The 15,972-nt window shown below is 47.7% G+C and overlaps 45 non-coding genes across 45 annotated transcripts; all 45 read left to right on the top strand.

Annotated features, from left to right (window-relative positions):
- Positions 1 to 198: 198 nt before the first annotated feature.
- Positions 199 to 317, top strand: LOC145080729 (5S ribosomal RNA). Its single transcript, XR_013695317.1, has one exon. It is a non-coding gene; the product is annotated as a 5S ribosomal RNA (ribosomal RNA).
- A 232-nt stretch (positions 318 to 549) lies between these two features.
- On the top strand, positions 550 to 668 carry LOC145083236 (5S ribosomal RNA). Its single transcript, XR_013697716.1, has one exon. It is a non-coding gene; the product is annotated as a 5S ribosomal RNA (ribosomal RNA).
- Positions 669 to 898: 230 nt separating this feature from the next.
- Positions 899 to 1,017, top strand: LOC145083313 (5S ribosomal RNA). The gene has a single exon (XR_013697789.1). It is a non-coding gene; the product is annotated as a 5S ribosomal RNA (ribosomal RNA).
- A 232-nt stretch (positions 1,018 to 1,249) lies between these two features.
- On the top strand, positions 1,250 to 1,368 carry LOC145083914 (5S ribosomal RNA). The gene has a single exon (XR_013698377.1). It is a non-coding gene; the product is annotated as a 5S ribosomal RNA (ribosomal RNA).
- A 232-nt stretch (positions 1,369 to 1,600) lies between these two features.
- Positions 1,601 to 1,719, top strand: LOC145080717 (5S ribosomal RNA). Its single transcript, XR_013695306.1, has one exon. It is a non-coding gene; the product is annotated as a 5S ribosomal RNA (ribosomal RNA).
- A 232-nt stretch (positions 1,720 to 1,951) lies between these two features.
- LOC145082942 (5S ribosomal RNA) lies at positions 1,952 to 2,070 on the top strand. The gene has a single exon (XR_013697440.1). It is a non-coding gene; the product is annotated as a 5S ribosomal RNA (ribosomal RNA).
- A 232-nt stretch (positions 2,071 to 2,302) lies between these two features.
- Positions 2,303 to 2,421, top strand: LOC145080704 (5S ribosomal RNA). Its single transcript, XR_013695294.1, has one exon. It is a non-coding gene; the product is annotated as a 5S ribosomal RNA (ribosomal RNA).
- A 232-nt stretch (positions 2,422 to 2,653) lies between these two features.
- Positions 2,654 to 2,772, top strand: LOC145085574 (5S ribosomal RNA). The gene has a single exon (XR_013699970.1). It is a non-coding gene; the product is annotated as a 5S ribosomal RNA (ribosomal RNA).
- A 232-nt stretch (positions 2,773 to 3,004) lies between these two features.
- Positions 3,005 to 3,123, top strand: LOC145080693 (5S ribosomal RNA). The gene has a single exon (XR_013695283.1). It is a non-coding gene; the product is annotated as a 5S ribosomal RNA (ribosomal RNA).
- A 232-nt stretch (positions 3,124 to 3,355) lies between these two features.
- LOC145082941 (5S ribosomal RNA) lies at positions 3,356 to 3,474 on the top strand. The gene has a single exon (XR_013697439.1). It is a non-coding gene; the product is annotated as a 5S ribosomal RNA (ribosomal RNA).
- A 232-nt stretch (positions 3,475 to 3,706) lies between these two features.
- On the top strand, positions 3,707 to 3,825 carry LOC145083361 (5S ribosomal RNA). The gene has a single exon (XR_013697834.1). It is a non-coding gene; the product is annotated as a 5S ribosomal RNA (ribosomal RNA).
- Positions 3,826 to 4,057: 232 nt separating this feature from the next.
- LOC145085572 (5S ribosomal RNA) lies at positions 4,058 to 4,176 on the top strand. The gene has a single exon (XR_013699968.1). It is a non-coding gene; the product is annotated as a 5S ribosomal RNA (ribosomal RNA).
- Positions 4,177 to 4,409: 233 nt separating this feature from the next.
- On the top strand, positions 4,410 to 4,528 carry LOC145080681 (5S ribosomal RNA). The gene has a single exon (XR_013695272.1). It is a non-coding gene; the product is annotated as a 5S ribosomal RNA (ribosomal RNA).
- Positions 4,529 to 4,760: 232 nt separating this feature from the next.
- On the top strand, positions 4,761 to 4,879 carry LOC145084467 (5S ribosomal RNA). The gene has a single exon (XR_013698908.1). It is a non-coding gene; the product is annotated as a 5S ribosomal RNA (ribosomal RNA).
- A 232-nt stretch (positions 4,880 to 5,111) lies between these two features.
- On the top strand, positions 5,112 to 5,230 carry LOC145080668 (5S ribosomal RNA). Its single transcript, XR_013695261.1, has one exon. It is a non-coding gene; the product is annotated as a 5S ribosomal RNA (ribosomal RNA).
- Positions 5,231 to 5,462: 232 nt separating this feature from the next.
- Positions 5,463 to 5,581, top strand: LOC145085660 (5S ribosomal RNA). The gene has a single exon (XR_013700052.1). It is a non-coding gene; the product is annotated as a 5S ribosomal RNA (ribosomal RNA).
- A 232-nt stretch (positions 5,582 to 5,813) lies between these two features.
- LOC145080656 (5S ribosomal RNA) lies at positions 5,814 to 5,932 on the top strand. The gene has a single exon (XR_013695250.1). It is a non-coding gene; the product is annotated as a 5S ribosomal RNA (ribosomal RNA).
- A 232-nt stretch (positions 5,933 to 6,164) lies between these two features.
- LOC145082940 (5S ribosomal RNA) lies at positions 6,165 to 6,283 on the top strand. The gene has a single exon (XR_013697438.1). It is a non-coding gene; the product is annotated as a 5S ribosomal RNA (ribosomal RNA).
- Positions 6,284 to 6,515: 232 nt separating this feature from the next.
- LOC145085571 (5S ribosomal RNA) lies at positions 6,516 to 6,634 on the top strand. The gene has a single exon (XR_013699967.1). It is a non-coding gene; the product is annotated as a 5S ribosomal RNA (ribosomal RNA).
- A 233-nt stretch (positions 6,635 to 6,867) lies between these two features.
- Positions 6,868 to 6,986, top strand: LOC145080645 (5S ribosomal RNA). The gene has a single exon (XR_013695239.1). It is a non-coding gene; the product is annotated as a 5S ribosomal RNA (ribosomal RNA).
- Positions 6,987 to 7,218: 232 nt separating this feature from the next.
- On the top strand, positions 7,219 to 7,337 carry LOC145083869 (5S ribosomal RNA). Its single transcript, XR_013698327.1, has one exon. It is a non-coding gene; the product is annotated as a 5S ribosomal RNA (ribosomal RNA).
- Positions 7,338 to 7,569: 232 nt separating this feature from the next.
- Positions 7,570 to 7,688, top strand: LOC145080633 (5S ribosomal RNA). Its single transcript, XR_013695228.1, has one exon. It is a non-coding gene; the product is annotated as a 5S ribosomal RNA (ribosomal RNA).
- Positions 7,689 to 7,920: 232 nt separating this feature from the next.
- Positions 7,921 to 8,039, top strand: LOC145082939 (5S ribosomal RNA). The gene has a single exon (XR_013697437.1). It is a non-coding gene; the product is annotated as a 5S ribosomal RNA (ribosomal RNA).
- A 232-nt stretch (positions 8,040 to 8,271) lies between these two features.
- On the top strand, positions 8,272 to 8,390 carry LOC145085570 (5S ribosomal RNA). The gene has a single exon (XR_013699966.1). It is a non-coding gene; the product is annotated as a 5S ribosomal RNA (ribosomal RNA).
- A 234-nt stretch (positions 8,391 to 8,624) lies between these two features.
- Positions 8,625 to 8,743, top strand: LOC145082938 (5S ribosomal RNA). The gene has a single exon (XR_013697436.1). It is a non-coding gene; the product is annotated as a 5S ribosomal RNA (ribosomal RNA).
- A 231-nt stretch (positions 8,744 to 8,974) lies between these two features.
- LOC145083312 (5S ribosomal RNA) lies at positions 8,975 to 9,093 on the top strand. The gene has a single exon (XR_013697788.1). It is a non-coding gene; the product is annotated as a 5S ribosomal RNA (ribosomal RNA).
- A 232-nt stretch (positions 9,094 to 9,325) lies between these two features.
- Positions 9,326 to 9,444, top strand: LOC145082937 (5S ribosomal RNA). The gene has a single exon (XR_013697435.1). It is a non-coding gene; the product is annotated as a 5S ribosomal RNA (ribosomal RNA).
- A 232-nt stretch (positions 9,445 to 9,676) lies between these two features.
- LOC145082936 (5S ribosomal RNA) lies at positions 9,677 to 9,795 on the top strand. The gene has a single exon (XR_013697434.1). It is a non-coding gene; the product is annotated as a 5S ribosomal RNA (ribosomal RNA).
- A 232-nt stretch (positions 9,796 to 10,027) lies between these two features.
- On the top strand, positions 10,028 to 10,146 carry LOC145083360 (5S ribosomal RNA). The gene has a single exon (XR_013697833.1). It is a non-coding gene; the product is annotated as a 5S ribosomal RNA (ribosomal RNA).
- Positions 10,147 to 10,378: 232 nt separating this feature from the next.
- On the top strand, positions 10,379 to 10,497 carry LOC145085569 (5S ribosomal RNA). Its single transcript, XR_013699965.1, has one exon. It is a non-coding gene; the product is annotated as a 5S ribosomal RNA (ribosomal RNA).
- Positions 10,498 to 10,730: 233 nt separating this feature from the next.
- LOC145080621 (5S ribosomal RNA) lies at positions 10,731 to 10,849 on the top strand. Its single transcript, XR_013695219.1, has one exon. It is a non-coding gene; the product is annotated as a 5S ribosomal RNA (ribosomal RNA).
- Positions 10,850 to 11,081: 232 nt separating this feature from the next.
- Positions 11,082 to 11,200, top strand: LOC145084466 (5S ribosomal RNA). The gene has a single exon (XR_013698907.1). It is a non-coding gene; the product is annotated as a 5S ribosomal RNA (ribosomal RNA).
- Positions 11,201 to 11,432: 232 nt separating this feature from the next.
- LOC145080611 (5S ribosomal RNA) lies at positions 11,433 to 11,551 on the top strand. The gene has a single exon (XR_013695210.1). It is a non-coding gene; the product is annotated as a 5S ribosomal RNA (ribosomal RNA).
- A 232-nt stretch (positions 11,552 to 11,783) lies between these two features.
- On the top strand, positions 11,784 to 11,902 carry LOC145085659 (5S ribosomal RNA). The gene has a single exon (XR_013700051.1). It is a non-coding gene; the product is annotated as a 5S ribosomal RNA (ribosomal RNA).
- Positions 11,903 to 12,134: 232 nt separating this feature from the next.
- On the top strand, positions 12,135 to 12,253 carry LOC145080601 (5S ribosomal RNA). Its single transcript, XR_013695201.1, has one exon. It is a non-coding gene; the product is annotated as a 5S ribosomal RNA (ribosomal RNA).
- Positions 12,254 to 12,485: 232 nt separating this feature from the next.
- LOC145082935 (5S ribosomal RNA) lies at positions 12,486 to 12,604 on the top strand. Its single transcript, XR_013697433.1, has one exon. It is a non-coding gene; the product is annotated as a 5S ribosomal RNA (ribosomal RNA).
- Positions 12,605 to 12,836: 232 nt separating this feature from the next.
- LOC145085568 (5S ribosomal RNA) lies at positions 12,837 to 12,955 on the top strand. The gene has a single exon (XR_013699964.1). It is a non-coding gene; the product is annotated as a 5S ribosomal RNA (ribosomal RNA).
- A 233-nt stretch (positions 12,956 to 13,188) lies between these two features.
- On the top strand, positions 13,189 to 13,307 carry LOC145080598 (5S ribosomal RNA). The gene has a single exon (XR_013695199.1). It is a non-coding gene; the product is annotated as a 5S ribosomal RNA (ribosomal RNA).
- Positions 13,308 to 13,539: 232 nt separating this feature from the next.
- On the top strand, positions 13,540 to 13,658 carry LOC145083867 (5S ribosomal RNA). The gene has a single exon (XR_013698325.1). It is a non-coding gene; the product is annotated as a 5S ribosomal RNA (ribosomal RNA).
- Positions 13,659 to 13,890: 232 nt separating this feature from the next.
- Positions 13,891 to 14,009, top strand: LOC145080597 (5S ribosomal RNA). Its single transcript, XR_013695198.1, has one exon. It is a non-coding gene; the product is annotated as a 5S ribosomal RNA (ribosomal RNA).
- Positions 14,010 to 14,241: 232 nt separating this feature from the next.
- Positions 14,242 to 14,360, top strand: LOC145082934 (5S ribosomal RNA). Its single transcript, XR_013697432.1, has one exon. It is a non-coding gene; the product is annotated as a 5S ribosomal RNA (ribosomal RNA).
- A 232-nt stretch (positions 14,361 to 14,592) lies between these two features.
- LOC145085566 (5S ribosomal RNA) lies at positions 14,593 to 14,711 on the top strand. The gene has a single exon (XR_013699963.1). It is a non-coding gene; the product is annotated as a 5S ribosomal RNA (ribosomal RNA).
- A 234-nt stretch (positions 14,712 to 14,945) lies between these two features.
- On the top strand, positions 14,946 to 15,064 carry LOC145082932 (5S ribosomal RNA). The gene has a single exon (XR_013697430.1). It is a non-coding gene; the product is annotated as a 5S ribosomal RNA (ribosomal RNA).
- Positions 15,065 to 15,295: 231 nt separating this feature from the next.
- LOC145083310 (5S ribosomal RNA) lies at positions 15,296 to 15,414 on the top strand. Its single transcript, XR_013697786.1, has one exon. It is a non-coding gene; the product is annotated as a 5S ribosomal RNA (ribosomal RNA).
- A 232-nt stretch (positions 15,415 to 15,646) lies between these two features.
- On the top strand, positions 15,647 to 15,765 carry LOC145082931 (5S ribosomal RNA). The gene has a single exon (XR_013697429.1). It is a non-coding gene; the product is annotated as a 5S ribosomal RNA (ribosomal RNA).
- Positions 15,766 to 15,972: the final 207 nt, after the last annotated feature.

Genomic DNA, 15,972 nt, shown 5'->3' with positions numbered 1-15,972 from the left:
TTACGTGCGGTTTTTTTTGCTTTTTTTCCTTTCTTTCTTGCTATTTCTATGCTCGGGTGCCCTCCGGTTCATGGTTGATGCTTTTCGTATTTTTGGAACGGAGCCGATCGGTCACGTGGGTCCCACGCCCCGCGTACCAAAACAAAGGAGGTTCTGCGTCTTGTAACACATAAAAACAATAAACATGGATAGTATTTCGGGTGCGATCATACCAGCACTAATGCACCGGATCCCATCAGAACTCCGCAGTTAAGCGTGCTTGGGCGAGAGTAGTACTAGGATGGGTGACCCCCTGGGAAGTCCTCGTGTTGCACCCCCCTTTTTCGTTGTCCGTTTGCGTTTTTTTAGATTTTACGTGCGGTTTTTTTTGCTTTTTTTCCTTTCTTTCTTGCTATTTCTATGCTCGGGTGCCCTCCGGTTCATGGTTGATGCTTTTCGTATTTTTGGAACGGAGCCGATCGGTCACGTGGGTCCCACGCCCCGCGTACCAAAACAAAGGAGGTTCTGCGTCTTGTAACACATAAAAACAATAAACATGGATAGTATTTCGGGTGCGATCATACCAGCACTAATGCACCGGATCCCATCAGAACTCCGCAGTTAAACGTGCTTGGGCGAGAGTAGTACTAGGATGGGTGACCCCCTGGGAAGTCCTCGTGTTGCACCCCCTTTTTCGTTGTCCGTTTGCGTTTTTTTAGATTTTACGTGCGGTTTTTTTGCTTTTTTTCCTTTCTTTCTTGCTATTTCTATGCTCGGGTGCCCTCCGGTTCATGGTTGATGCTTTTCGTATTTTTGGAACGGAGCCGATCGGTCACGTGTGTCCCACGCCCCGCGTACCAAAACAAAGGAGGTTCTGCGTCTTGTAACACATAAAAACAATAAACATGGATAGTATTTCGGGTGCGATCATACCAGCACTAATGCACCGGATCCCATCAGAACTCCGCAGTTAAACGTGCTTGGGCGAGAGTAGTACTAGGATGGGTGACCCCCTGGGAAGTCCTCGTGTTGCACCCTCCTTTTTCGTTGTCCGTTTGCGTTTTTTTAGATTTTACGTGCGGTTTTTTTTGCTTTTTTTCCTTTCTTTCTTGCTATTTCTATGCTGGGGTGCCCTCCGGTTCATGGTTGATGCTTTTCGTATTTTTGGAACGGAGCCGATCGGTCACGTGGGTCCCACGCCCCGCGTACCAAAACAAAGGAGGTTCTGCGTCTTGTAACACATAAAAACAATAAACATGGATAGTATTTCGGGTGCGATCATACCAGCACTAATGCACCGGATCCCATCAGAACTCCGCAGTTAAGCGTGCTTGGGCGAGAGTAGTACTAGGATGGGTGACCCCCTTGGAAGTCCTCGTGTTGCACCCTCCTTTTTCGTTGTCCGTTTGCGTTTTTTTAGATTTTACGTGCGGTTTTTTTTGCTTTTTTTCCTTTCTTTCTTGCTATTTCTATGCTCGGGTGCCCTCCGGTTCATGGTTGATGCTTTTCGTATTTTTGGAACGGAGCCGATCGGTCACGTGGGTCCCACGCCCCGCGTACCAAAACAAAGGAGGTTCTGCGTCTTGTAACACATAAAAACATTAAACATGGATAGTATTTCGGGTGCGATCATACCAGCACTAATGCACCGGATCCCATCAGAACTCCGCAGTTAAGCGTGCTTGGGCGAGAGTAGTACTAGGATGGGTGACCCCCTGGGAAGTCCTCGTGTTGCACCCCCCTTTTTCGTTGTCCGTTTGCGTTTTTTTAGATTTTACGTGCGGTTTTTTTTGCTTTTTTTCCTTTCTTTCTTGCTATTTCTATGCTCGGGTGCCCTCCGGTTCATGGTTGATGCTTTTCGTATTTTTGGAACGGAGCCGATCGGTCACGTGGGTCCCACGCCCCGCGTACCAAAACAAAGGAGGTTCTGCGTCTTGTAACACATAAAAACAATAAACATGGATAGTATTTCGGGTGCGATCATACCAGCACTAATGCACCGGATCCCATCAGAACTCCGCAGTTAAGCGTGCTTGGGCGAGAGTAGTACTAGGATGGGTGACCCCCTGGGAAGTCCTCGTGTTGCACCCTCCTTTTTCGTTGTCCGTTTGCGTTTTTTTAGATTTTACGTGCGGTTTTTTTTGCTTTTTTTCCTTTCTTTCTTGCTATTTCTATGCTCGGGTGCCCTCCGGTTCATGGTTGATGCTTTTCGTATTTTTGGAACGGAGCCGATCGGTCACGTGGGTCCCACGCCCCGCGTACCAAAACAAAGGAGGTTCTGCGTCTTGTAACACATAAAAACAATAAACATGGATAGTATTTCGGGTGCGATCATACCAGCACTAATGCACCGGATCCCATCAGAACTCCGCAGTTAAGCGTGCTTGGGCGAGAGTAGTACTAGGATGGGTGACCCCCTGGGAAGTCCTCGTGTTGCACCCCCCTTTTTCGTTGTCCGTTTGCGTTTTTTTAGATTTTACGTGCGGTTTTTTTTGCTTTTTTTCCTTTCTTTCTTGCTATTTCTATGCTGGGGTGCCCTCCGGTTCATGGTTGATGCTTTTCGTATTTTTGGAACGGAGCCGATCGGTCACGTGGGTCCCACGCCCCGCGTACCAAAACAAAGGAGGTTCTGCGTCTTGTAACACATAAAAACAATAAACATGGATAGTATTTCGGGTGCGATCATACATGCACTAATGCACCGGATCCCATCAGAACTCCGCAGTTAAGCGTGCTTGGGCGAAAGTAGTACTAGGATGGGTGACCCCCTGGGAAGTCCTCGTGTTGCACCCTCCTTTTTCGTTGTCCGTTTGCGTTTTTTTAGATTTTACGTGCGGTTTTTTTTGCTTTTTTTCCTTTCTTTCTTGCTATTTCTATGCTCGGGTGCCCTCCGGTTCATGGTTGATGCTTTTCGTATTTTTGGAACGGAGCCGATCGGTCACGTGGGTCCCACGCCCCGCGTACCAAAACAAAGGAGGTTCTGCGTCTTGTAACACATAAAAACATTAAACATGGATAGTATTTCGGGTGCGATCATACCAGCACTAATGCACCGGATCCCATCAGAACTCCGCAGTTAAGCGTGCTTGGGCGAGAGTAGTACTAGGATGGGTGACCCCCTGGGAAGTCCTCGTGTTGCACCCCCCTTTTTCGTTGTCCGTTTGCGTTTTTTTAGATTTTACGTGCGGTTTTTTTTGCTTTTTTTCCTTTCTTTCTTGCTATTTCTATGCTCGGGTGCCCTCCGGTTCATGGTTGATGCTTTTCGTATTTTTGGAACGGAGCCGATCGGTCACGTGGGTCCCACGCCCCGCGTACCAAAACAAAGGAGGTTCTGCGTCTTGTAACACATAAAAACAATAAACATGGATAGTATTTCGGGTGCGATCATACCAGCACTAATGCACCGGATCCCATCAGAACTCCGCAGTTAAGCGTGCTTGGGCGAGAGTAGTACTAGGATGGGTGACCCCCTGGGAAGTCCTCGTGTTGCACCCTCCTTTTTCGTTGTCCGTTTGCGTTTTTTTAGATTTTACGTGCGGTTTTTTTTGCTTTTTTTCCTTTCTTTCTTGCTATTTCTATGCTCGGGTGCCCTCCGGTTCATGGTTGATGCTTTTCGTATTTTTGGAACGGAGCCGATCGGTCACGTGGGTCCCACGCCCCGCGTACCAAAACAAAGGAGGTTCTGCGTCTTGTAACACATAAAAACATTAAACATGGATAGTATTTCGGGTGCGATCATACCAGCACTAATGCACCGGATCCCATCAGAACTCCGCAGTTAAGCGTGCTTGGGCGAGAGTAGTACTAGGATGGGTGACCCACTGGGAAGTCCTCGTGTTGCACCCCCCTTTTTCGTTGTCCGTTTGCGTTTTTTTAGATTTTACGTGCGGTTTTTTTTGCTTTTTTTCCTTTCTTTCTTGCTATTTCTATGCTCGGGTGCCCTCCGGTTCATGGTTGATGCTTTTCGTATTTTTGGAACGGAGCCGATCGGTCACGTGGGTCCCACGCCCCGCGTACCAAAACAAAGGAGGTTCTGCGTCTTGTAACACATAAAAACAATAAACATGGATAGTATTTCGGGTGCGATCATACATGCACTAATGCACCGGATCCCATCAGAACTCCGCAGTTAAGCGTGCTTGGGCGAAAGTAGTACTAGGATGGGTGACCCCCTGGGAAGTCCTCGTGTTGCACCCTCCTTTTTCGTTGTCCGTTTGCGTTTTTTTAGATTTTACGTGCGGTTTTTTTTTTCTTTTTTTCCTTTCTTTCTTGCTATTTCTATGCTCGGGTGCCCTCCGGTTCATGGTTGATGCTTTTCGTATTTTTGGAACGGAGCCGATCGGTCACGTGGGTCCCACGCCCCGCGTACCAAAACAAAGGAGGTTCTGCGTCTTGTAACACATAAAAACATTAAACATGGATAGTATTTCGGGTGCGATCATACCAGCACTAATGCACCGGATCCCATCAGAACTCCGCAGTTAAGCGTGCTTGGGCGAGAGTAGTACTAGGATGGGTGACCCCCTGGGAAGTCCTCGTGTTGCACCCCCCTTTTTCGTTGTCCGTTTGCGTTTTTTTAGATTTTACGTGCGGTTTTTTTTGCTTTTTTTCCTTTCTTTCTTGCTATTTCTATGCTCGGGTGCCCTCCGGTTCATGGTTGATGCTTTTCGTATTTTTGGAACGGAGCCGATCGGTCACGTGGGTCCCACGCCCCGCGTACCAAAACAAAGGAGGTTCTGCGTCTTGTAACACATAAAAACAATAAACATGGATAGTATTTCGGGTGCGATCATACCAGCACTAATGCACCGGATCCCATCAGAACTCTGCAGTTAAGCGTGCTTGGGCGAGAGTAGTACTAGGATGGGTGACCCCATGGGAAGTCCTCGTGTTGCACCCTCCTTTTTCGTTGTCCGTTTGCGTTTTTTTAGATTTTACGTGCGGTTTTTTTTGCTTTTTTTCCTTTCTTTCTTGCTATTTCTATGCTCGGGTGCCCTCCGGTTCATGGTTGATGCTTTTCGTATTTTTGGAACGGAGCCGATCGGTCACGTGGGTCCCACGCCCCGCGTACCAAAACAAAGGAGGTTCTGCGTCTTGTAACACATAAAAACAATAAACATGGATAGTATTTCGGGTGCGATCATACCAGCACTAATGCACCGGATCCCATCAGAACTCCGCAGTTAAGCGTGCTTGGGCGAGAGTAGTACTAGGATGGGTGACCCCCTGGGAAGTCCTCGTGTTGCACCCCCCTTTTTCGTTGTCCGTTTGCGTTTTTTTAGATTTTACGTGCGGTTTTTTTTGCTTTTTTTCCTTTCTTTCTTGCTATTTCTATGCTGGGGTGCCCTCCGGTTCATGGTTGATGCTTTTCGTATTTTTGGAACGGAGCCGATCGGTCACGTGGGTCCCACGCCCCGCGTACCAAAACAAAGGAGGTTCTGCGTCTTGTAACACATAAAAACAATAAACATGGATAGTATTTCGGGTGCGATCATACATGCACTAATGCACCGGATCCCATCAGAACTCCGCAGTTAAGCGTGCTTGGGCGAAAGTAGTACTAGGATGGGTGACCCCCTGGGAAGTCCTCGTGTTGCACCCACCTTTTTCGTTGTCCGTTTGCGTTTTTTTAGATTTTACGTGCGGTTTTTTTTGCTTTTTTTCCTTTCTTTCTTGCTATTTCTATGCTCGGGTGCCCTCCGGTTCATGGTTGATGCTTTTCGTATTTTTGGAACGGAGCCGATCGGTCACGTGGGTCCCACGCCCCGCGTACCAAAACAAAGGAGGTTCTGCGTCTTGTAACACATAAAAACATTAAACATGGATAGTATTTCGGGTGCGATCATACCAGCACTAATGCACCGGATCCCATCAGAACTCCGCAGTTAAGCGTGCTTGGGCGAGAGTAGTACTAGGATGGGTGACCCCCTGGGAAGTCCTCGTGTTGCACCCCCCTTTTTCGTTGTCCGTTTGCGTTTTTTTAGATTTTACGTGCGGTTTTTTTTGCTTTTTTTCCTTTCTTTCTTGCTATTTCTATGCTGGGGTGCCCTCCGGTTCATGGTTGATGCTTTTCGTATTTTTGGAACGGAGCCGATCGGTCACGTGGGTCCCACGCCCCGCGTACCAAAACAAAGGAGGTTCTGCGTCTTGTAACACATAAAAACAATAAACATGGATAGTATTTCGGGTGCGATCATACCAGCACTAATGCACCGGATCCCATCAGAACTCCGCAGTTAAGCGTGCTTGGGCGAGAGTAGTACTAGGATGGGTGACCCCCTGGGAAGTCCTCGTGTTGCACCCTCCTTTTTCGTTGTCCGTTTGCGTTTTTTTAGATTTTACGTGCGGTTTTTTTTGCTTTTTTTCCTTTCTTTCTTGCTATTTCTATGCTCGGGTGCCCTCCGGTTCATGGTTGATGCTTTTCGTATTTTTGGAACGGAGCCGATCGGTCACGTGGGTCCCACGCCCCGCGTACCAAAACAAAGGAGGTTCTGCGTCTTGTAACACATAAAAACAATAAACATGGATAGTATTTCGGGTGCGATCATACATGCACTAATGCACCGGATCCCATCAGAACTCCGCAGTTAAGCGTGCTTGGGCGAAAGTAGTACTAGGATGGGTGACCCCCTGGGAAGTCCTCGTGTTGCACCCTCCTTTTTCGTTGTCCGTTTGCGTTTTTTTAGATTTTACGTGCGGTTTTTTTTTTCTTTTTTTCCTTTCTTTCTTGCTATTTCTATGCTCGGGTGCCCTCCGGTTCATGGTTGATGCTTTTCGTATTTTTGGAACGGAGCCGATCGGTCACGTGGGTCCCACGCCCCGCGTACCAAAACAAAGGAGGTTCTGCGTCTTGTAACACATAAAAACATTAAACATGGATAGTATTTCGGGTGCGATCATACCAGCACTAATGCACCGGATCCCATCAGAACTCCGCAGTTAAGCGTGCTTGGGCGAGAGTAGTACTAGGATGGGTGACCCCCTGGGAAGTCCTCGTGTTGCACCCCCCTTTTTCGTTGTCCGTTTGCGTTTTTTTAGATTTTACGTGCGGTTTTTTTTGCTTTTTTTCCTTTCTTTCTTGCTATTTCTATGCTCGGGTGCCCTCCGGTTCATGGTTGATGCTTTTCGTATTTTTGGAACGGAGCCGATCGGTCACGTGGGTCCCACGCCCCGCGTACCAAAACAAAGGAGGTTCTGCGTCTTGTAACACATAAAAACAATAAACATGGATAGTATTTCGGGTGCGATCATACCAGCACTAATGCACCGGATCCCATCAGAACTCTGCAGTTAAGCGTGCTTGGGCGAGAGTAGTACTAGGATGGGTGACCCCCTGGGAAGTCCTCGTGTTGCACCCTCCTTTTTCGTTGTCCGTTTGCGTTTTTTTAGATTTTACGTGCGGTTTTTTTTGCTTTTTTTCCTTTCTTTCTTGCTATTTCTATGCTCGGGTGCCCTCCGGTTCATGGTTGATGCTTTTCGTATTTTTGGAACGGAGCCGATCGGTCACGTGGGTCCCACGCCCCGCGTACCAAAACAAAGGAGGTTCTGCGTCTTGTAACACATAAAAACAATAAACATGGATAGTATTTCGGGTGCGATCATACCAGCACTAATGCACCGGATCCCATCAGAACTCCGCAGTTAAGCGTGCTTGGGCGAGAGTAGTACTAGGATGGGTGACCCCCTGGGAAGTCCTCGTGTTGCACCCCCCTTTTTCGTTGTCCGTTTGCGTTTTTTTAGATTTTACGTGCGGTTTTTTTTGCTTTTTTTCCTTTCTTTCTTGCTATTTCTATGCTGGGGTGCCCTCCGGTTCATGGTTGATGCTTTTCGTATTTTTGGAACGGAGCCGATCGGTCACGTGGGTCCCACGCCCCGCGTACCAAAACAAAGGAGGTTCTGCGTCTTGTAACACATAAAAACAATAAACATGGATAGTATTTCGGGTGCGATCATACCAGCACTAATGCACCGGATCCCATCAGAACTCCGCAGTTAAGCGTGCTTGGGCGAGAGTAGTACTAGGATGGGTGACCCCCTGGGAAGTCCTCGTGTTGCACCCTCCTTTTTCGTTGTCCGTTTGCGTTTTTTTAGATTTTACGTGCGGTTTTTTTTGCTTTTTTTCCTTTCTTTCTTGCTATTTCTATGCTCGGGTGCCCTCCGGTTCATGGTTGATGCTTTTCGTATTTTTGGAACGGAGCCGATCGGTCACGTGGGTCCCACGCCCCGCGTACCAAAACAAAGGAGGTTCTGCGTCTTGTAACACATAAAAACAATAAACATGGATAGTATTTCGGGTGCGATCATACATGCACTAATGCACCGGATCCCATCAGAACTCCGCAGTTAAGCGTGCTTGGGCGAAAGTAGTACTAGGATGGGTGACCCCCTGGGAAGTCCTCGTGTTGCACCCTCCTTTTTCGTTGTCCGTTTGCGTTTTTTTAGATTTTACGTGCGGTTTTTTTTTTTCTTTTTTTCCTTTCTTTCTTGCTATTTCTATGCTCGGGTGCCCTCCGGTTCATGGTTGATGCTTTTCGTATTTTTGGAACGGAGCCGATCGGTCACGTGGGTCCCACGCCCCGCGTACCAAAACAAAGGAGGTTCTGCGTCTTGTAACACATAAAAACATTAAACATGGATAGTATTTCGGGTGCGATCATACCAGCACTAATGCACCGGATCCCATCAGAACTCCGCAGTTAAGCGTGCTTGGGCGAGAGTAGTACTAGGATGGGTGACCCCCTGGGAAGTCCTCGTGTTGCACCCTCCTTTTTCGTTGTCCGTTTGCGTTTTTTTAGATTTTACGTGCGGTTTTTTTGCTTTTTTTCCTTTCTTTCTTGCTATTTCTATGCTCGGGTGCCCTCCGGTTCATGGTTGATGCTTTTCGTATTTTTGGAACGGAGCCGATCGGTCACGTGGGTCCCACGCCCCGCGTACCAAAACAAAGGAGGTTCTGCGTCTTGTAACACATAAAAACAATAAACATGGATAGTATTTCGGGTGCGATCATACCAGCACTAATGCACCGGATCCCATCAGAACTCCGCAGTTAAACGTGCTTGGGCGAGAGTAGTACTAGGATGGGTGACCCCCTGGGAAGTCCTCGTGTTGCACCCTCCTTTTTCGTTGTCCGTTTGCGTTTTTTTAGATTTTACGTGCGGTTTTTTTTGCTTTTTTTCCTTTCTTTCTTGCTATTTCTATGCTCGGGTGCCCTCCGGTTCATGGTTGATGCTTTTCGTATTTTTGGAACGGAGCCGATCGGTCACGTGGGTCCCACGCCCCGCGTACCAAAACAAAGGAGGTTCTGCGTCTTGTAACACATAAAAACAATAAACATGGATAGTATTTCGGGTGCGATCATACCAGCACTAATGCACCGGATCCCATCAGAACTCCGCAGTTAAGCGTGCTTGGGCGAGAGTAGTACTAGGATGGGTGACCCCCTGGGAAGTCCTCGTGTTGCACCCTCCTTTTTCGTTGTCCGTTTGCGTTTTTTTAGATTTTACGTGCGGTTTTTTTTGCTTTTTTTCCTTTCTTTCTTGCTATTTCTATGCTCGGGTGCCCTCCGGTTCATGGTTGATGCTTTTCGTATTTTTGGAACGGAGCCGATCGGTCACGTGGGTCCCACGCCGCGCGTACCAAAACAAAGGAGGTTCTGCGTCTTGTAACACATAAAAACATTAAACATGGATAGTATTTCGGGTGCGATCATACCAGCACTAATGCACCGGATCCCATCAGAACTCCGCAGTTAAGCGTGCTTGGGCGAGAGTAGTACTAGGATGGGTGACCCCCTGGGAAGTCCTCGTGTTGCACCCTCCTTTTTCGTTGTCCGTTTGCGTTTTTTTAGATTTTACGTGCGGTTTTTTTTGCTTTTTTTCCTTTCTTTCTTGCTATTTCTATGCTCGGGTGCCCTCCGGTTCATGGTTGATGCTTTTCGTATTTTTGGAACGGAGCCGATCGGTCACGTGGGTCCCACGCCCCGCGTACCAAAACAAAGGAGGTTCTGCGTCTTGTAACACATAAAAACATTAAACATGGATAGTATTTCGGGTGCGATCATACCAGCACTAATGCACCGGATCCCATCAGAACTCCGCAGTTAAGCGTGCTTGGGCGAGAGTAGTACTAGGATGGGTGACCCACTGGGAAGTCCTCGTGTTGCACCCCCCTTTTTCGTTGTCCGTTTGCGTTTTTTTAGATTTTACGTGCGGTTTTTTTTGCTTTTTTTCCTTTCTTTCTTGCTATTTCTATGCTCGGGTGCCCTCCGGTTCATGGTTGATGCTTTTCGTATTTTTGGAACGGAGCCGATCGGTCACGTGGGTCCCACGCCCCGCGTACCAAAACAAAGGAGGTTCTGCGTCTTGTAACACATAAAAACAATAAACATGGATAGTATTTCGGGTGCGATCATACATGCACTAATGCACCGGATCCCATCAGAACTCCGCAGTTAAGCGTGCTTGGGCGAAAGTAGTACTAGGATGGGTGACCCCCTGGGAAGTCCTCGTGTTGCACCCTCCTTTTTCGTTGTCCGTTTGCGTTTTTTTAGATTTTACGTGCGGTTTTTTTTTTCTTTTTTTCCTTTCTTTCTTGCTATTTCTATGCTCGGGTGCCCTCCGGTTCATGGTTGATGCTTTTCGTATTTTTGGAACGGAGCCGATCGGTCACGTGGGTCCCACGCCCCGCGTACCAAAACAAAGGAGGTTCTGCGTCTTGTAACACATAAAAACATTAAACATGGATAGTATTTCGGGTGCGATCATACCAGCACTAATGCACCGGATCCCATCAGAACTCCGCAGTTAAGCGTGCTTGGGCGAGAGTAGTACTAGGATGGGTGACCCCCTGGGAAGTCCTCGTGTTGCACCCCCCTTTTTCGTTGTCCGTTTGCGTTTTTTTAGATTTTACGTGCGGTTTTTTTTGCTTTTTTTCCTTTCTTTCTTGCTATTTCTATGCTCGGGTGCCCTCCGGTTCATGGTTGATGCTTTTCGTATTTTTGGAACGGAGCCGATCGGTCACGTGGGTCCCACGCCCCGCGTACCAAAACAAAGGAGGTTCTGCGTCTTGTAACACATAAAAACAATAAACATGGATAGTATTTCGGGTGCGATCATACCAGCACTAATGCACCGGATCCCATCAGAACTCTGCAGTTAAGCGTGCTTGGGCGAGAGTAGTACTAGGATGGGTGACCCCATGGGAAGTCCTCGTGTTGCACCCTCCTTTTTCGTTGTCCGTTTGCGTTTTTTTAGATTTTACGTGCGGTTTTTTTTGCTTTTTTTCCTTTCTTTCTTGCTATTTCTATGCTCGGGTGCCCTCCGGTTCATGGTTGATGCTTTTCGTATTTTTGGAACGGAGCCGATCGGTCACGTGGGTCCCACGCCCCGCGTACCAAAACAAAGGAGGTTCTGCGTCTTGTAACACATAAAAACAATAAACATGGATAGTATTTCGGGTGCGATCATACCAGCACTAATGCACCGGATCCCATCAGAACTCCGCAGTTAAGCGTGCTTGGGCGAGAGTAGTACTAGGATGGGTGACCCCCTGGGAAGTCCTCGTGTTGCACCCCCCTTTTTCGTTGTCCGTTTGCGTTTTTTTAGATTTTACGTGCGGTTTTTTTTGCTTTTTTTCCTTTCTTTCTTGCTATTTCTATGCTGGGGTGCCCTCCGGTTCATGGTTGATGCTTTTCGTATTTTTGGAACGGAGCCGATCGGTCACGTGGGTCCCACGCCCCGCGTACCAAAACAAAGGAGGTTCTGCGTCTTGTAACACATAAAAACAATAAACATGGATAGTATTTCGGGTGCGATCATACATGCACTAATGCACCGGATCCCATCAGAACTCCGCAGTTAAGCGTGCTTGGGCGAAAGTAGTACTAGGATGGGTGACCCCCTGGGAAGTCCTCGTGTTGCACCCACCTTTTTCGTTGTCCGTTTGCGTTTTTTTAGATTTTACGTGCGGTTTTTTTTGCTTTTTTTCCTTTCTTTCTTGCTATTTCTATGCTCGGGTGCCCTCCGGTTCATGGTTGATGCTTTTCGTATTTTTGGAACGGAGCCGATCGGTCACGTGGGTCCCACGCCCCGCGTACCAAAACAAAGGAGGTTCTGCGTCTTGTAACACATAAAAACATTAAACATGGATAGTATTTCGGGTGCGATCATACCAGCACTAATGCACCGGATCCCATCAGAACTCCGCAGTTAAGCGTGCTTGGGCGAGAGTAGTACTAGGATGGGTGACCCCCTGGGAAGTCCTCGTGTTGCACCCCCCTTTTTCGTTGTCCGTTTGCGTTTTTTTAGATTTTACGTGCGGTTTTTTTTGCTTTTTTTCCTTTCTTTCTTGCTATTTCTATGCTGGGGTGCCCTCCGGTTCATGGTTGATGCTTTTCGTATTTTTGGAACGGAGCCGATCGGTCACGTGGGTCCCACGCCCCGCGTACCAAAACAAAGGAGGTTCTGCGTCTTGTAACACATAAAAACAATAAACATGGATAGTATTTCGGGTGCGATCATACCAGCACTAATGCACCGGATCCCATCAGAACTCCGCAGTTAAGCGTGCTTGGGCGAGAGTAGTACTAGGATGGGTGACCCCCTGGGAAGTCCTCGTGTTGCACCCTCCTTTTTCGTTGTCCGTTTGCGTTTTTTTAGATTTTACGTGCGGTTTTTTTTGCTTTTTTTCCTTTCTTTCTTGCTATTTCTATGCTCGGGTGCCCTCCGGTTCATGGTTGATGCTTTTCGTATTTTTGGAACGGAGCCGATCGGTCACGTGGGTCCCACGCCCCGCGTACCAAAACAAAGGAGGTTCTGCGTCTTGTAACACATAAAAACAATAAACATGGATAGTATTTCGGGTGCGATCATACATGCACTAATGCACCGGATCCCATCAGAACTCCGCAGTTAAGCGTGCTTGGGCGAAAGTAGTACTAGGATGGGTGACCCCCTGGGAAGTCCTCGTGTTGCACCCTCCTTTTTCGTTGTCCGTTTGCGTTTTTTTAGATTTTACGTGCGGTTTTTTTTTTCTTTTTTTCCTTTCTTTCTTGCTATTTCTATGCTCGGGTGCCCTCCGGTTCATGGTTGATGCTTTTCGTATTTTTGGAACGGAGCCGATCGGTCACGTGGGTCCCACGCCCCGCGTACCAAAACAAAGGAGGTTCTGCGTCTTGTAACACATAAAAACATTAAACATGGATAGTATTTCGGGTGCGATCATACCAGCACTAATGCACCGGATCCCATCAGAACTCCGCAGTTAAGCGTGCTTGGGCGAGAGTAGTACTAGGATGGGTGACCCCCTGGGAAGTCCTCGTGTTGCACCCCCCTTTTTCGTTGTCCGTTTGCGTTTTTTTAGATTTTACGTGCGGTTTTTTTTGCTTTTTTTCCTTTCTTTCTTGCTATTTCTATGCTCGGGTGCCCTCCGGTTCATGGTTGATGCTTTTCGTATTTTTGGAACGGAGCCGATCGGTCACGTGGGTCCCACGCCCCGCGTACCAAAACAAAGGAGGTTCTGCGTCTTGTAACACATAAAAACAATAAACATGGATAGTATTTCGGGTGCGATCATACCAGCACTAATGCACCGGATCCCATCAGAACTCTGCAGTTAAGCGTGCTTGGGCGAGAGTAGTACTAGGATGGGTGACCCCCTGGGAAGTCCTCGTGTTGCACCCTCCTTTTTCGTTGTCCGTTTGCGTTTTTTTAGATTTTACGTGCGGTTTTTTTTGCTTTTTTTCCTTTCTTTCTTGCTATTTCTATGCTCGGGTGCCCTCCGGTTCATGGTTGATGCTTTTCGTATTTTTGGAACGGAGCCGATCGGTCACGTGGGTCCCACGCCCCGCGTACCAAAACAAAGGAGGTTCTGCGTCTTGTAACACATAAAAACAATAAACATGGATAGTATTTCGGGTGCGATCATACCAGCACTAATGCACCGGATCCCATCAGAACTCCGCAGTTAAGCGTGCTTGGGCGAGAGTAGTACTAGGATGGGTGACCCCCTGGGAAGTCCTCGTGTTGCACCCCCCTTTTTCGTTGTCCGTTTGCGTTTTTTTAGATTTTACGTGCGGTTTTTTTTGCTTTTTTTCCTTTCTTTCTTGCTATTTCTATGCTGGGGTGCCCTCCGGTTCATGGTTGATGCTTTTCGTATTTTTGGAACGGAGCCGATCGGTCACGTGGGTCCCACGCCCCGCGTACCAAAACAAAGGAGGTTCTGCGTCTTGTAACACATAAAAACAATAAACATGGATAGTATTTCGGGTGCGATCATACCAGCACTAATGCACCGGATCCCATCAGAACTCCGCAGTTAAGCGTGCTTGGGCGAGAGTAGTACTAGGATGGGTGACCCCCTGGGAAGTCCTCGTGTTGCACCCTCCTTTTTCGTTGTCCGTTTGCGTTTTTTTAGATTTTACGTGCGGTTTTTTTTGCTTTTTTTCCTTTCTTTCTTGCTATTTCTATGCTCGGGTGCCCTCCGGTTCATGGTTGATGCTTTTCGTATTTTTGGAACGGAGCCGATCGGTCACGTGGGTCCCACGCCCCGCGTACCAAAACAAAGGAGGTTCTGCGTCTTGTAACACATAAAAACAATAAACATGGATAGTATTTCGGGTGCGATCATACATGCACTAATGCACCGGATCCCATCAGAACTCCGCAGTTAAGCGTGCTTGGGCGAAAGTAGTACTAGGATGGGTGACCCCCTGGGAAGTCCTCGTGTTGCACCCTCCTTTTTCGTTGTCCGTTTGCGTTTTTTTAGATTTTACGTGCGGTTTTTTTTTTTCTTTTTTTCCTTTCTTTCTTGCTATTTCTATGCTCGGGTGCCCTCCGGTTCATGGTTGATGCTTTTCGTATTTTTGGAACGGAGCCGATCGGTCACGTGGGTCCCACGCCCCGCGTACCAAAACAAAGGAGGTTCTGCGTCTTGTAACACATAAAAACATTAAACATGGATAGTATTTCGGGTGCGATCATACCAGCACTAATGCACCGGATCCCATCAGAACTCCGCAGTTAAGCGTGCTTGGGCGAGAGTAGTACTAGGATGGGTGACCCCCTGGGAAGTCCTCGTGTTGCACCCTCCTTTTTCGTTGTCCGTTTGCGTTTTTTTAGATTTTACGTGCGGTTTTTTTGCTTTTTTTCCTTTCTTTCTTGCTATTTCTATGCTCGGGTGCCCTCCGGTTCATGGTTGATGCTTTTCGTATTTTTGGAACGGAGCCGATCGGTCACGTGGGTCCCACGCCCCGCGTACCAAAACAAAGGAGGTTCTGCGTCTTGTAACACATAAAAACAATAAACATGGATAGTATTTCGGGTGCGATCATACCAGCACTAATGCACCGGATCCCATCAGAACTCCGCAGTTAAACGTGCTTGGGCGAGAGTAGTACTAGGATGGGTGACCCCCTGGGAAGTCCTCGTGTTGCACCCTCCTTTTTCGTTGTCCGTTTGCGTTTTTTTAGATTTTACGTGCGGTTTTTTTTGCTTTTTTTCCTTTCTTTCTTGCTATTTCTATGCTCGGGTGCCCTCCGGTTCATGGTTGATGCTTTTCGTATTTTTGGAACGGAGCCGATCGGTCACGTGGGTCCCACGCCCCGCGTACCAAAACAAAGGAGGTTCTGCGTCTTGTAACACATAAAAACAATAAACATGGATAGTATTTCGGGTGCGATCATACCAGCACTAATGCACCGGATCCCATCAGAACTCCGCAGTTAAGCGTGCTTGGGCGAGAGTAGTACTAGGATGGGTGACCCCCTGGGAAGTCCTCGTGTTGCACCCTCCTTTTTCGTTGTCCGTTTGCGTTTTTTTAGATTTTACGTGCGGTTTTTTTTGCTTTTTTTCCTTTCTTTCTTGCTATTTCTATGCTCGGGTGCCCTCCGGTTCATGGTTGATGCTTTTCGTATTTTTGGAACGGAGCCGATCGGTCACGTGGGTCCCACGCCGCGCGTACCAAAACAAAGGAGGTTCTGCGTCTTGTAACACATAA

Source organism: Lactuca serriola, chromosome 1, assembly GCF_051521515.1.
Source record: "Lactuca serriola cultivar US96UC23 chromosome 1, Lser_US96UC23_V15, whole genome shotgun sequence".
Lineage (NCBI taxonomy): Eukaryota > Viridiplantae > Streptophyta > Magnoliopsida > Asterales > Asteraceae > Lactuca > Lactuca serriola.
Note: the sequence above shows the minus strand (reverse complement) of the source record. Positions and strands in the feature narration are given on the sequence as shown.